This window comes from Prionailurus bengalensis, chromosome B2 (genome assembly GCF_016509475.1).
Source record: "Prionailurus bengalensis isolate Pbe53 chromosome B2, Fcat_Pben_1.1_paternal_pri, whole genome shotgun sequence".
Lineage (NCBI taxonomy): Eukaryota > Metazoa > Chordata > Mammalia > Carnivora > Felidae > Prionailurus > Prionailurus bengalensis.
Window position 1 is genome coordinate 121,344,699 of NC_057349.1, and position 10,128 is coordinate 121,354,826.

The 10,128-nt window shown below is 42.1% G+C and overlaps 1 long non-coding RNA gene across 1 annotated transcript; it reads left to right on the plus strand.

Annotated features, from left to right (window-relative positions):
- Positions 1-3,423: 3,423 nt before the first annotated feature.
- LOC122490013 lies at positions 3,424-9,822 on the plus strand. The gene is made up of 3 exons (XR_006299065.1): positions 3,424-3,488; positions 4,699-5,339; positions 9,538-9,822. It is a non-coding gene; the product is annotated as an uncharacterized LOC122490013 (long non-coding RNA).
- The last annotated feature ends 306 nt before the right edge of the window (positions 9,823-10,128 follow it).

The following is a 10,128-nucleotide window of genomic DNA, read 5'->3' on the forward strand; positions in this document are numbered from 1 at the left end:
CTGGGCACGAGTGTGGGTGTGATCCAGGTGGCCCCCGCCAGCTGGTGACCTCCGGCAGGGTCTCCTCCCATCGTACCTGACTCCTGCTTGCCTCACGTCCAACCGACCAGTAATACTGACTGAGTTTTGTAGGACAAAATACTATTTCATGCCTCCGTTTGGACTACTGTTTTCTTTGCCCAAAGAAATCGCGGTGCCACCCATCTCTCCACCTGCCCTTGTCCTAAGGGCTGCCTGGTGACCTCCTACTTGTCCTTTAATCAGCCCAGATGTCAGTTTCCGCAACACCTTCTCTTTACAACTCCTGACACCCTAGGGTTGAAAGCTCTCTCCTTTATGCATCCTTCTCACACTGTATTGTATCAGACTTTTTTGTTCATTTTGTTTATACATGTTCTTTCCGCTCATAAGCTTGTTGAGGGCAAGGACCATCTTTTTATTCATCTCTCTTTCCCCGACTAGGCAAAGCCCAAGACATCATAGCAATCAGTATTTGTGGGATGAATGAATCCTATTCTAGATTTTAGGTTTAGCACTTATTTAATATTCAGTAAATGTGAATTTATTCTATTAAAGTAAATTATTTAAGGCACTCATGAATGGATAAGGAAAATGTGTGTATATATGTGCACACACACACACACACACACAATGGAAAATTGCCCAACTATGCAATCTTGGCATTTGCAACAATATAGGTGGACCTAGAAGGTATATTGCTAAGTGAAATAAGTCAGGCAAAACAAGACAAAGACCATATGATTTCACTCCTATGTGGAATTCAAGGACAAATTTGACAAAACGAAGAAAAAAATGACAGAAAAGCAAAAACAGGCTCTTAAATACCGAGAACAAACAGGTGGTTGCCAGAGGGGAGGTAGGTGTGGGAATGGATGAGATAGATGAAAGATATTAAGAGTACACTTATCTAGGGGCACCTGGGTGGCTCAGCTGGTTAGGCATCCGACTTTGGCTCGGGTCATGATCTCATGGTTCGTGGGTTCGAGCCCCGTGTCGGGTTCTATGCTGACAGCTCAGAGCGCCTGCTTGGGATTCTGTGTCTCCCTCTCTCTCTGCCCCTCCCCTGCCCACGCTCTGTCTCTTTTTCTCTCAAAAATAAACATTAAAAAAAATTTTTTTTAAAAGTACACTTATTTTGATATAAACAAACAAACAAACAAATAAATAAATGTAAATCATTTGACAAATTTTAAAAACCTGTCCTCTCAGCTGTGCCATAGGGCAAACTTTGTAAATAGTGATGCTCTTTCTAGGTCCAGAGTTTGAGATCCAAAACATAGCTGTGCACATTTTAGCTCCTGGCTAGGCCTTTGACCCTGTGATTTATGGATGATTGTATCTTTTGAATTTCCCATATAGCCGACTGCAAACTTCTCCGACAGCTCAGTCAGGTAAAGAAAGCAAACGCGTGAAGTCTGATTTAAACCTTCTTGGTCTGTTAGGGCTGCTGGTTAGATTCGAAGAGACGTTACAGGACAGGGGGTGTTAGAAGGGTACAAGTTTTTCCGCAGACAATGGTAAGACCACACAGTCAGTGGTGAAACAGAACCAAGAAAATCCTACGTCAGAGCAATCCTAGGTCAGAGCAATCCTAGGTCAGAGCAATCCTAGGTCAGAGAAATCCTAGGTCAGAGAAATCACAGTGCTCACATTATGGAGACTAACTGCCCTCATACCCTCCATCAACACAAGACTTTGTGTACCTGCTAATTCTCTGATTCAAGTCTCAGTTTGGTGTGAGGTGTTAGTCATTTTCCGTCCTTCTTGAACTCACACATAAATAAATCCTTCCTTGGAAACGGAAAAGTGGATTGCTCGTCAGTACCCCTCCAAGACTTCACTGAACCGAGAGTGATTCATTCTGGGTGGCAGCAAAATCTCTTTGACTAATATCTCATTGAAGTCATGCGAATGACTAATGGAAAGTTCTCCGGAGAAAGTTCTCTGGAGAAAGTCAGTTGGTTGCTTGTAACTTTCTCGAGTCTGTGTGAGGAATCCTCGAGACCTGCTCTCGAGTGGTCCTGTTTTTCATTTTGATGAGAACTTGTTAATTCAAAAAATGGCTTAAAAATGGCCTGGAAAGTTTATGTTGGCTCTAAAAGTTTGTGTTTGCTCTTCTCTCAATTTTAAACAGGAGGGCTTATGGTTTTAAGCAGATTTTATAGCTCGAGTGTATCCTAAAATTAAACAATAGCATCTAAATCTGTGCCTATGTTATTAGAGCTGGATGGAGTAGATGGAATTTGCAACACTTACAACTTGGCTCCTGCATTGGGAACAGGGATTCTTAGCTGTTATTGGTATTTTCTTACTCCCTTCCCCCATTAGGCATTATCCCAGTTCTTTTTTTTTAATTTTTTTAAGGTTTATTTATTATTTTTGAGAGAGAGAGAGAGAGAGGGCGGGAGGGAGGGAGAGCACTAGTGGAGGAGGGGCAGAGAAAGAGGGAGACAGAATCTGAAGCAGGCTCCAGGCTCCAAGCTGTCAGCACAAAGCCCGATGCAGGGCTCGAACCAACGAACCATGAGATCATGACCTGAGCCAAAGTTGGATGCTCAACCGACTGAGCCACCCACGTGCCCCAAATTATGCCCAGTTATGTGCCTTGCCTTATTAACGCCCTCACCGGCACCCTTTGGAAATAGCACTTATTATGATGAGCCTCGTATTTCCTTAAATGACTAACAACACACATTTTCTTCTTTCTCTAAGGACCCTATATAAGTCCACCAAAAAACAAAACAAAACAAAACAAAACAAAACAAAACAAAACAATGGTTCCAGGTCATCTAAAAGCAGCCCATCTGTGTATGCATGCGTATGTGCACACACATGCACACACACGCACACATTTAAATCTATGAGTTTATATAGATACCTCTGTTTCTGATCTAACACCACAAAATTCATTCTACCTAGTCTTCCCCTTTCTTAATTTGTAATTCCTTTTTCTGACAGAGATAAACCTTGCTTTCACTGTCCATAATAGACTTTCTGTTCAGTCCTAACACATACATAAAATATTTTCAGAATTGCTAACTCATACCCATGAAAGACAGTTTCCTTGAGTATAATATTTTGTGTACATTTTTTTGTTTATATAGACAAAATGCTATTTCCCAAAGTTACTCAGGATAATTCTGTTCTTTTCCACCCTCTTCAGTGTGGTTTAATTATTCATTAGCAACACAGAAAGTTTTGTTCATTACTGCTTGTATTCCATTTTGCACCCGCAATCCCCCATCACCAAGCTTAAAGTGTTCATTATAGAGGGGTTTCAGTTACCATGGTTTTGCTTTTCGTGGTTTCAGACCATGGTCAACCATGGCTAGGAAGCCATGACCCTCCGTCTGCCATATTGGCAGAAGGTCAATAGTAGCCTAATGCTACATCACAGTGCCTGTGTCATTCACCCCGCTTTGTCTCCTCAAGCAGACATTTTACCATCTCACATCATCACAAGAAGGGTGAGTACAGTATGATAAGATATTTTGAGAAAGAGAGACAGAGACCACATTCGCATAAGTTTTATTATAGTGTATTATTATTACTGTCCTATTTTATTAGTTGTTAATCTCTTACTGTGCTTAATTTATAAATTACACTCTACTCATAGGTATGTATGTATAGGAAAAACATAGTATATATACTGGTAATATATAGTATTAGTATTATCTGTGGTTACAGTCATCCACTGGGGTCTTGGAACATATATTCCATGCATAAGGAGGGGCTATTGGAGTAGGATTGATGCTATACTCAGGGTGAACTGGACTGATGGGTAAACTCTAGATTTATTGAAGAAGGTGATTGACTTGTATATACTTTTCCTCTCTATTCATAATTTACCTGGATTCTGGAGAGAAGCTGCACTGTGACAACCTGAAACCCATAGCCACATCATAGTTGCTTTTTAATCTTTTCTCTTTACCATTTCCCCCACCCTATTCGTGGTCTCATTTTTACACGAGTTTCTAATTAAGAGAAAAACTGGTTCAAGGACTCCTCCCTAATACTTCCAATTTGGAAGGAAATCAGAATGAAGTCAAAAGGCTAAATAAAAGGTAGGAAGTGGGTGGGTGGAAAAACAGCAGCCAGGGGCAAAAATACTTCATAAAATAGATAATACAGATTTCAATAGAATTAAGGGTCAGTGATAGTCCTATTAATTTAGCGCTAATACAATGAAAAAGGGGCACGTCCTTCTAGTCTCTGACCCGGTTCGTTTGCTGCCTGATCAGTGCCAGGAAACACATAAAGTCAAAATGCCATTAAGATTATCAGGCTTTTAGGGGCACCTGGGTGGCTCAGTCGGTTAAGCCTCCGACTTCGGCTCAGGTCATGATCTCACGGTTTGTGAGTTCGAACCCCTCGTCAGGCTCTGTGCTGACAGCCCAGAGCCTGGAACTTGCTTCAGATTCTGTGTCTCCCTGTCTCTCTGCCCCTTCCCTACTTACACTCTATATCTCAACGATAAATAAATGTTTTAAAAAAATTAAAGAAGAAAACGGGAACCAGAAAAAAAAAAGATTACCAGGCTTTTGTCTAAGTGAATCTCTGGGGTTGGCAGGACCTTATCCCCTATAAAGTTTAGTTACCTATCCTATTTCTTCTCATTCCTTAGTGCGTATGTATTTATTTATGTATTAATGTATTTATTTAATCATCTATCCACAGACACAGGCCTGAGTTCTTGTTCTGGGTGAAGGACTTTGCAGGAGATGTGTGACAGCTCCAGTGACCGAGTGTCCTTCTGCCCAGTTCCACAATCTGTTTTGTGACCACCCTCAACAGTCAATGCATCAACACCACAAAATTTGGGAGCTACGCCAATAGAAGCCATGCAATCATGCTGAGAACTAACCTTACAAAGAACAAGACTCAGTCGCCCGAGAAAGGGAGTGGTTTTGAACATCTCATGCCAGACCCTCTCCCCCTATTCAGACTTCAGAGAGAGAACTACCTACCTACAGGCCTTGCCTTAGTGCTTTTCCCTGAAGCAGTTCAAACAGCCCAGCCTGGACACGTATTTGAATCAGCGTAAACAGAGTTCTCCAATTAATGGGGCAAAACAGCCTTGTGTCAGTCCTGGGAAACGATGGGCTGGAACAGCAAGGGTGATTCATCAGGCAGGTCACAACAAGGCCAATGCAAATTCTAAAATGTTTGTTTCACTCAAACTATGCTATGCACTGGCATAGTAAACACAACCTCAAAACGGTTACGTCAAATGCTGCAAACAACAATATAAACTTCAAAGTTGCCCGAGGTGGAAGTGAAAGAAAGATTAGCATAAACGTCGGAGCCAAGGATTTTAGGTAACGTTGAAAAGTAGGATTGAGTTTCAAACTTTATAACGCAGGTATTGAAAATGTCAGTTTGTTGGTAACGTGTTTCACTGAAAGAAAGATGCCTGACATACTGAATGTTGTATGTGCTTTATGTATTTATGAGCTGGGTTATGGTCTTTGTGGGAAGATAAGGCAGTTTGCATGGATGACACCTCTCTCTCTCTCTCTCTCTCCTTTCTTCTTCATTATAACGCACTGGGCAAAATAACTTTATTTTGTTTTACCTGGGATTCAGATTAAAGTTAACACAACTAATTGTGCAGGAACTGGACAGGGAATCCTTTTTATCAAAAAATAATACCGAACCTTCTTTGTTTTCGTTGGCGGTCTTACTTCTCTCTATCTGTTTGACAATTAAAGCTAGGATTTGGAACAAAATTCCCAGGAGAAATGTTATTTGTTATTTCTCTGGGGCTTGCATTAAAAAAAAATGTTATTACAGTCCTTTATTTCAGGATTTTATTGTGGGGAATCCATATCTATCCAGTGCTTCTAAGGATTAGGAGGAAAGGTGTTTCCAAATGTCCTGATCTTATCTGTGCATCATCTGAATTATGCAAGGGCCCCGCATTTATACATTCAGGTTGGCTCTTCATTGGAGAATAGCTCGCATAAGGTTGTTGGTATTTCCTGCCCCTGTTAGGCCAAAATTACTGTAATAACAGCCTTTCTGGCTGGATTCAGGTACTTTGCTTCAAGCCCAGACCAGAATCAGGAAATGAAGAGGCATGTGTGAAAAGGAAAACTACTGGCGTGGAGGTTTGGGGGTGGGAAAGGGGAATTTCTCAATTTTTTCATGGCATCAAAATGGTCAGCATGGGTAAGTCATTAGGAGAGAAAGAAAGAACCGCTTTTAGTGGAAATTACCGCCGGTCAGATGCTCCACTGTAACTTCCGATACTGTGTAAATGGCCTGGGTAGAGCTGAGAGGCAGGAACCTTCCTCAGGCTAGGAGTTAGAACACCTAGTTTCTTTGAACGGATGTTGAGGGCTCATACAACTTGGCAAAGGTCTTCTCCAGGAAAAAGAATACAAATTAGAAATAAAAAATTAAGTGTGATGGTGAATATCCATTTATAATGAGCAAAGAAATGCTAAGGATTACAAGTGTTTAAAAGGCTGGCCAATGTCATTTATCTTACAAAGTCTGTAAAGGCAGCACAATATTTTTATTAGCCTGGCACACTTCTGTAATACTTTTCCCCAATTTTTTGGCTGCATACCCTTCAAAAGATAACAATTTTGGAATATTTTCTATAGAGGATGGGATGGTAAGTGAGTCTTAATGTGCAAAAACTTGCTTCTCTTCCACGACTCAGACCCACCTACTTTCAGTGCCAGGTGCTATAGGACAACCTGTAACCCTAAAATCTTTGTGTGGAAGCCAGCCGAGTTGGCATGGGGTGTGTGTGTGTGTGTGTGTGTGTGTGTGCAGAGGGTTGGAGAGTGCATGCCCAAGCCAGTCCTACAATGGGAAGGCTTGCAATAGCTATTATACACATGAACCATTTCGGATCCCATACATGGATCTTATAAAACATTAACTATAGATATTCCCAACTCAACTTTTCCTTAGCTGGATCCTAAAAATGATCAAGGCCACCCAACATGAAGAGAAATGCAATGGAGGGGAAATTGGAGTAGAAAGAGATAGCAATATTTACCAATTGTGCTTTAATCACCACTTGTGATTAAAATGTCTCACTCTTACAAGTTTTATAGCCACTATAACCGTGCGGACAAATTGGTGGGCCTCTTTCCCGTCCGGGATATTGGAAGAAGCCCATGCAAGAGGAGAGTCCTGACATTTATCTTCATTAGTTTTGCAGTAAATCTCCCTGTGGTCCTATGTGAATGTGAGCAAACGATTTAACTCTGTGACCTCAGTGTCTACATTTGTCTATTTCACTGGATCCCGGTGAGGACCAAATAAGATAAGTGCATATAATAGCTTCAAAAGAACAGACTCACCATTTTTGTAGGTCACTCAGTACGAACTTCATGCTTGGGGAATATAGTTTACTGTCAAATGGATGAGTGGTTTGAAAATTTCAGTATCTGGAACAGTCACTCCTATTCCGAAGGTGCACTTTAACTCTTTCCAAGTAATTATCCACTCTCAGCACCCCGGAAGCAGCAGTGGGAGCTAAAAGTTTGGTGGAGCTGGTAAAGAGAGGACCTGAAGATTTTGAAATTTGTTTCCAGTCTTATTAGGTAGCCTGTCGATTGGTTGGTGCTGGTCTTTTAGATGCATCTTGGGTGGATGGTGTTTTGTGTGTGTGTGTGTGTGTGTGTGTGTACAGGAAAGCTTACAGAGTCTGAGGGGTTTCCCTCAGAGAGAGAGAGAGAGAGAGAGAGAGAGAGAGAGAGAGAGAATTTCATTCTAGCAGGACTGAGTGAATTCAAAATGGGGCCTTACTGCTGGCGGATAAGGTAGGGAGGAAGGCGAATGATGAAAAGTTGGCTCACTCACACGCGCGCGCACGCGCGCGCACACACACACACACACACACACACACACACACACTTTTATTTTCCTGTTTGGTCCACACAATGAAGTTGATCCTATCTCTTACCCTTACCCTTTCTCCGAACACATCTACTTGGTGCTTTATAAATAAATCACTGTCCGTCATCAGCCATACACCTTGTATCTTTGGCCACTTTTCAGGATATGTACTTCACCTTCCGGACCTAGCTGAAACTTTGCTTTCCCCTCAAGGCACTGATTCTTGTGCATCCCTCTCGCATGGGGCAGTTTCTTTCATGGGCCCCGGGGCCTGAAAATGCAGTAGCGTCTTCTTGATCCTTGTTGCGAGTTCCAGATCATTTCTCCCTAATCTCAAGACTTTGTTCTTCTTTCCTCCAACCCTTCTCCTTTGTTGTCAGCCTCCTACTTTGTCTATCTGACTACAGTGTAGGCTGCATATCAGTAGATGGTGTCCCTTATCCCCAGTACCTGAGGTGTGCCAGGCACCTAACAGGCTTTCAATCAGTATTTGTTGAAGGAAAGAAGAGAACCAAAGAATAAAAGAAAGCGAGGAAGCATCTCTCTGTGATGTACCTCCACTCAAATTTGCAGCCTTCTTGGATCAGACACGTTAATTATCCTAACAAAGATCGTGCCCGCTCTCATCTCCGTGTCTGTGTTTCTGTGTTCTGTGTTCTGCATAATATAATACGTCAGACCCTGTCCCTCAGTTTTCTTGTAATTTTCTCTTTTAAGGCAGCTCGTATCTGATGCCCTTGATGGAGCTTGTACTGGCTGTTGAAGTCAAGCCACCTCTTCCTTTCAGCTCTTATTACACTCGGAGCTAAATACTTCTGTACAGTACTTGCCATAGGTTTTGAAAATAACCGTACTTTGAATGCGAGAGGAGAGGTGGTTTTGTTTCTTCGATGAACGCAAATCTCCCTTTAGGGCAGACCCCATTCCTTATTCTTCTTTTATAGCCCTCTCCGTGCCTAACCTTGTGCCGGATACACGGCTTAGTAAAGACACATTCGTCATACGGCAATTGAAAGCCAAATGTTGAATTTATTTTTTACTTTTAATTTTCAGGTAGACTATGTATGTAAACATGTACACACATGAAAGGAATTGGCATAAAAAGACATAAAAAAAAGAATACTGGAAGTATCTTCACTGTTGTAGAAAAGTTGCAGAAGCTCAGTGAGTTCTGACCCAGTCTAGGTAACATTTGGGGATAAAGGGCTTCCTATATGTGATGCATGTGATGCAGTCCTGGTCCTGAGGACCAGAGGCCCTGCCCTCCCTTGAGCATGTTCTCATAGTTATAGCCTACTTCATAACCTATAACCTACTTCATAGTGATCTACTTCACAGCAGGCTGGGCCACGGTCAAGCTCTGGCCATCTTAGGGCAGCGCAAGGAGGGAGAGTCACTTTCTGTTTCATAAGCTGAACGACATTGAATGAAATCCCAGTATTTGAGGGCTGGGCACATAGGAGTTAGGAGGATGGAGACTGAAGAGCAATTATAGTTCTGGTTAAAGGACTGAAGAAAGAATCCAGAGTATCTGGGCCATCCCAGCCTACAAGGACTGTGATTTCTCTGAAATGATTGGTCATAAGTCACACCCATGAGACCTTCCAGTTATGAAGAATTGGCCATTGATAATGTTCCCTTTCGCTTGATTTTTAGGCCAGAGAGAAGGGGAAAACAGAGTTCGACTCTGCTGTCCTCCAGAAGTTTTTTGGCGAAGGATTATCTATCAAAACTGTCCTAGCCTCTTATTTCCTACATAATCCCAAGCAAATGCTGTGAGAAGAAAGGAGTGGTGCCATTGCCGAGTTGACATGGGAGAATGCAGAATTTCACTCCCAGATCTATTTACCCATTGCACACCTGTATTCTGTGCGACGTACTCTTTTATTCTTGTGAAAAACATTTCACATTCACACGTGCCAATAAAACTGAAATAAGCCACGTTCAAATGCCAGGTATGTAACAAAGCCGTTATGAGCAGGGATTGTCTCGAAAACTCTCTTTAGAATATACATTTTTGACATTTTATTTTTTTTTTATTTTTATTTTTCAACGTTTATTTATTTTTGGGACAGAGAGAGACAGAACATGGGAGGGGGCAGAGAGAGAGGGAGACACAGAATCGGAAACAGGCTCCAGGCTCTGAGCCATCAGCCCAGAGCCCGACGCAGGGCTCGAACTCACAGACCTCGAGATCGTGACCTGGCTGAAGTCGGACGCCTAACCGACTGCGCCACCCAGGCGCCC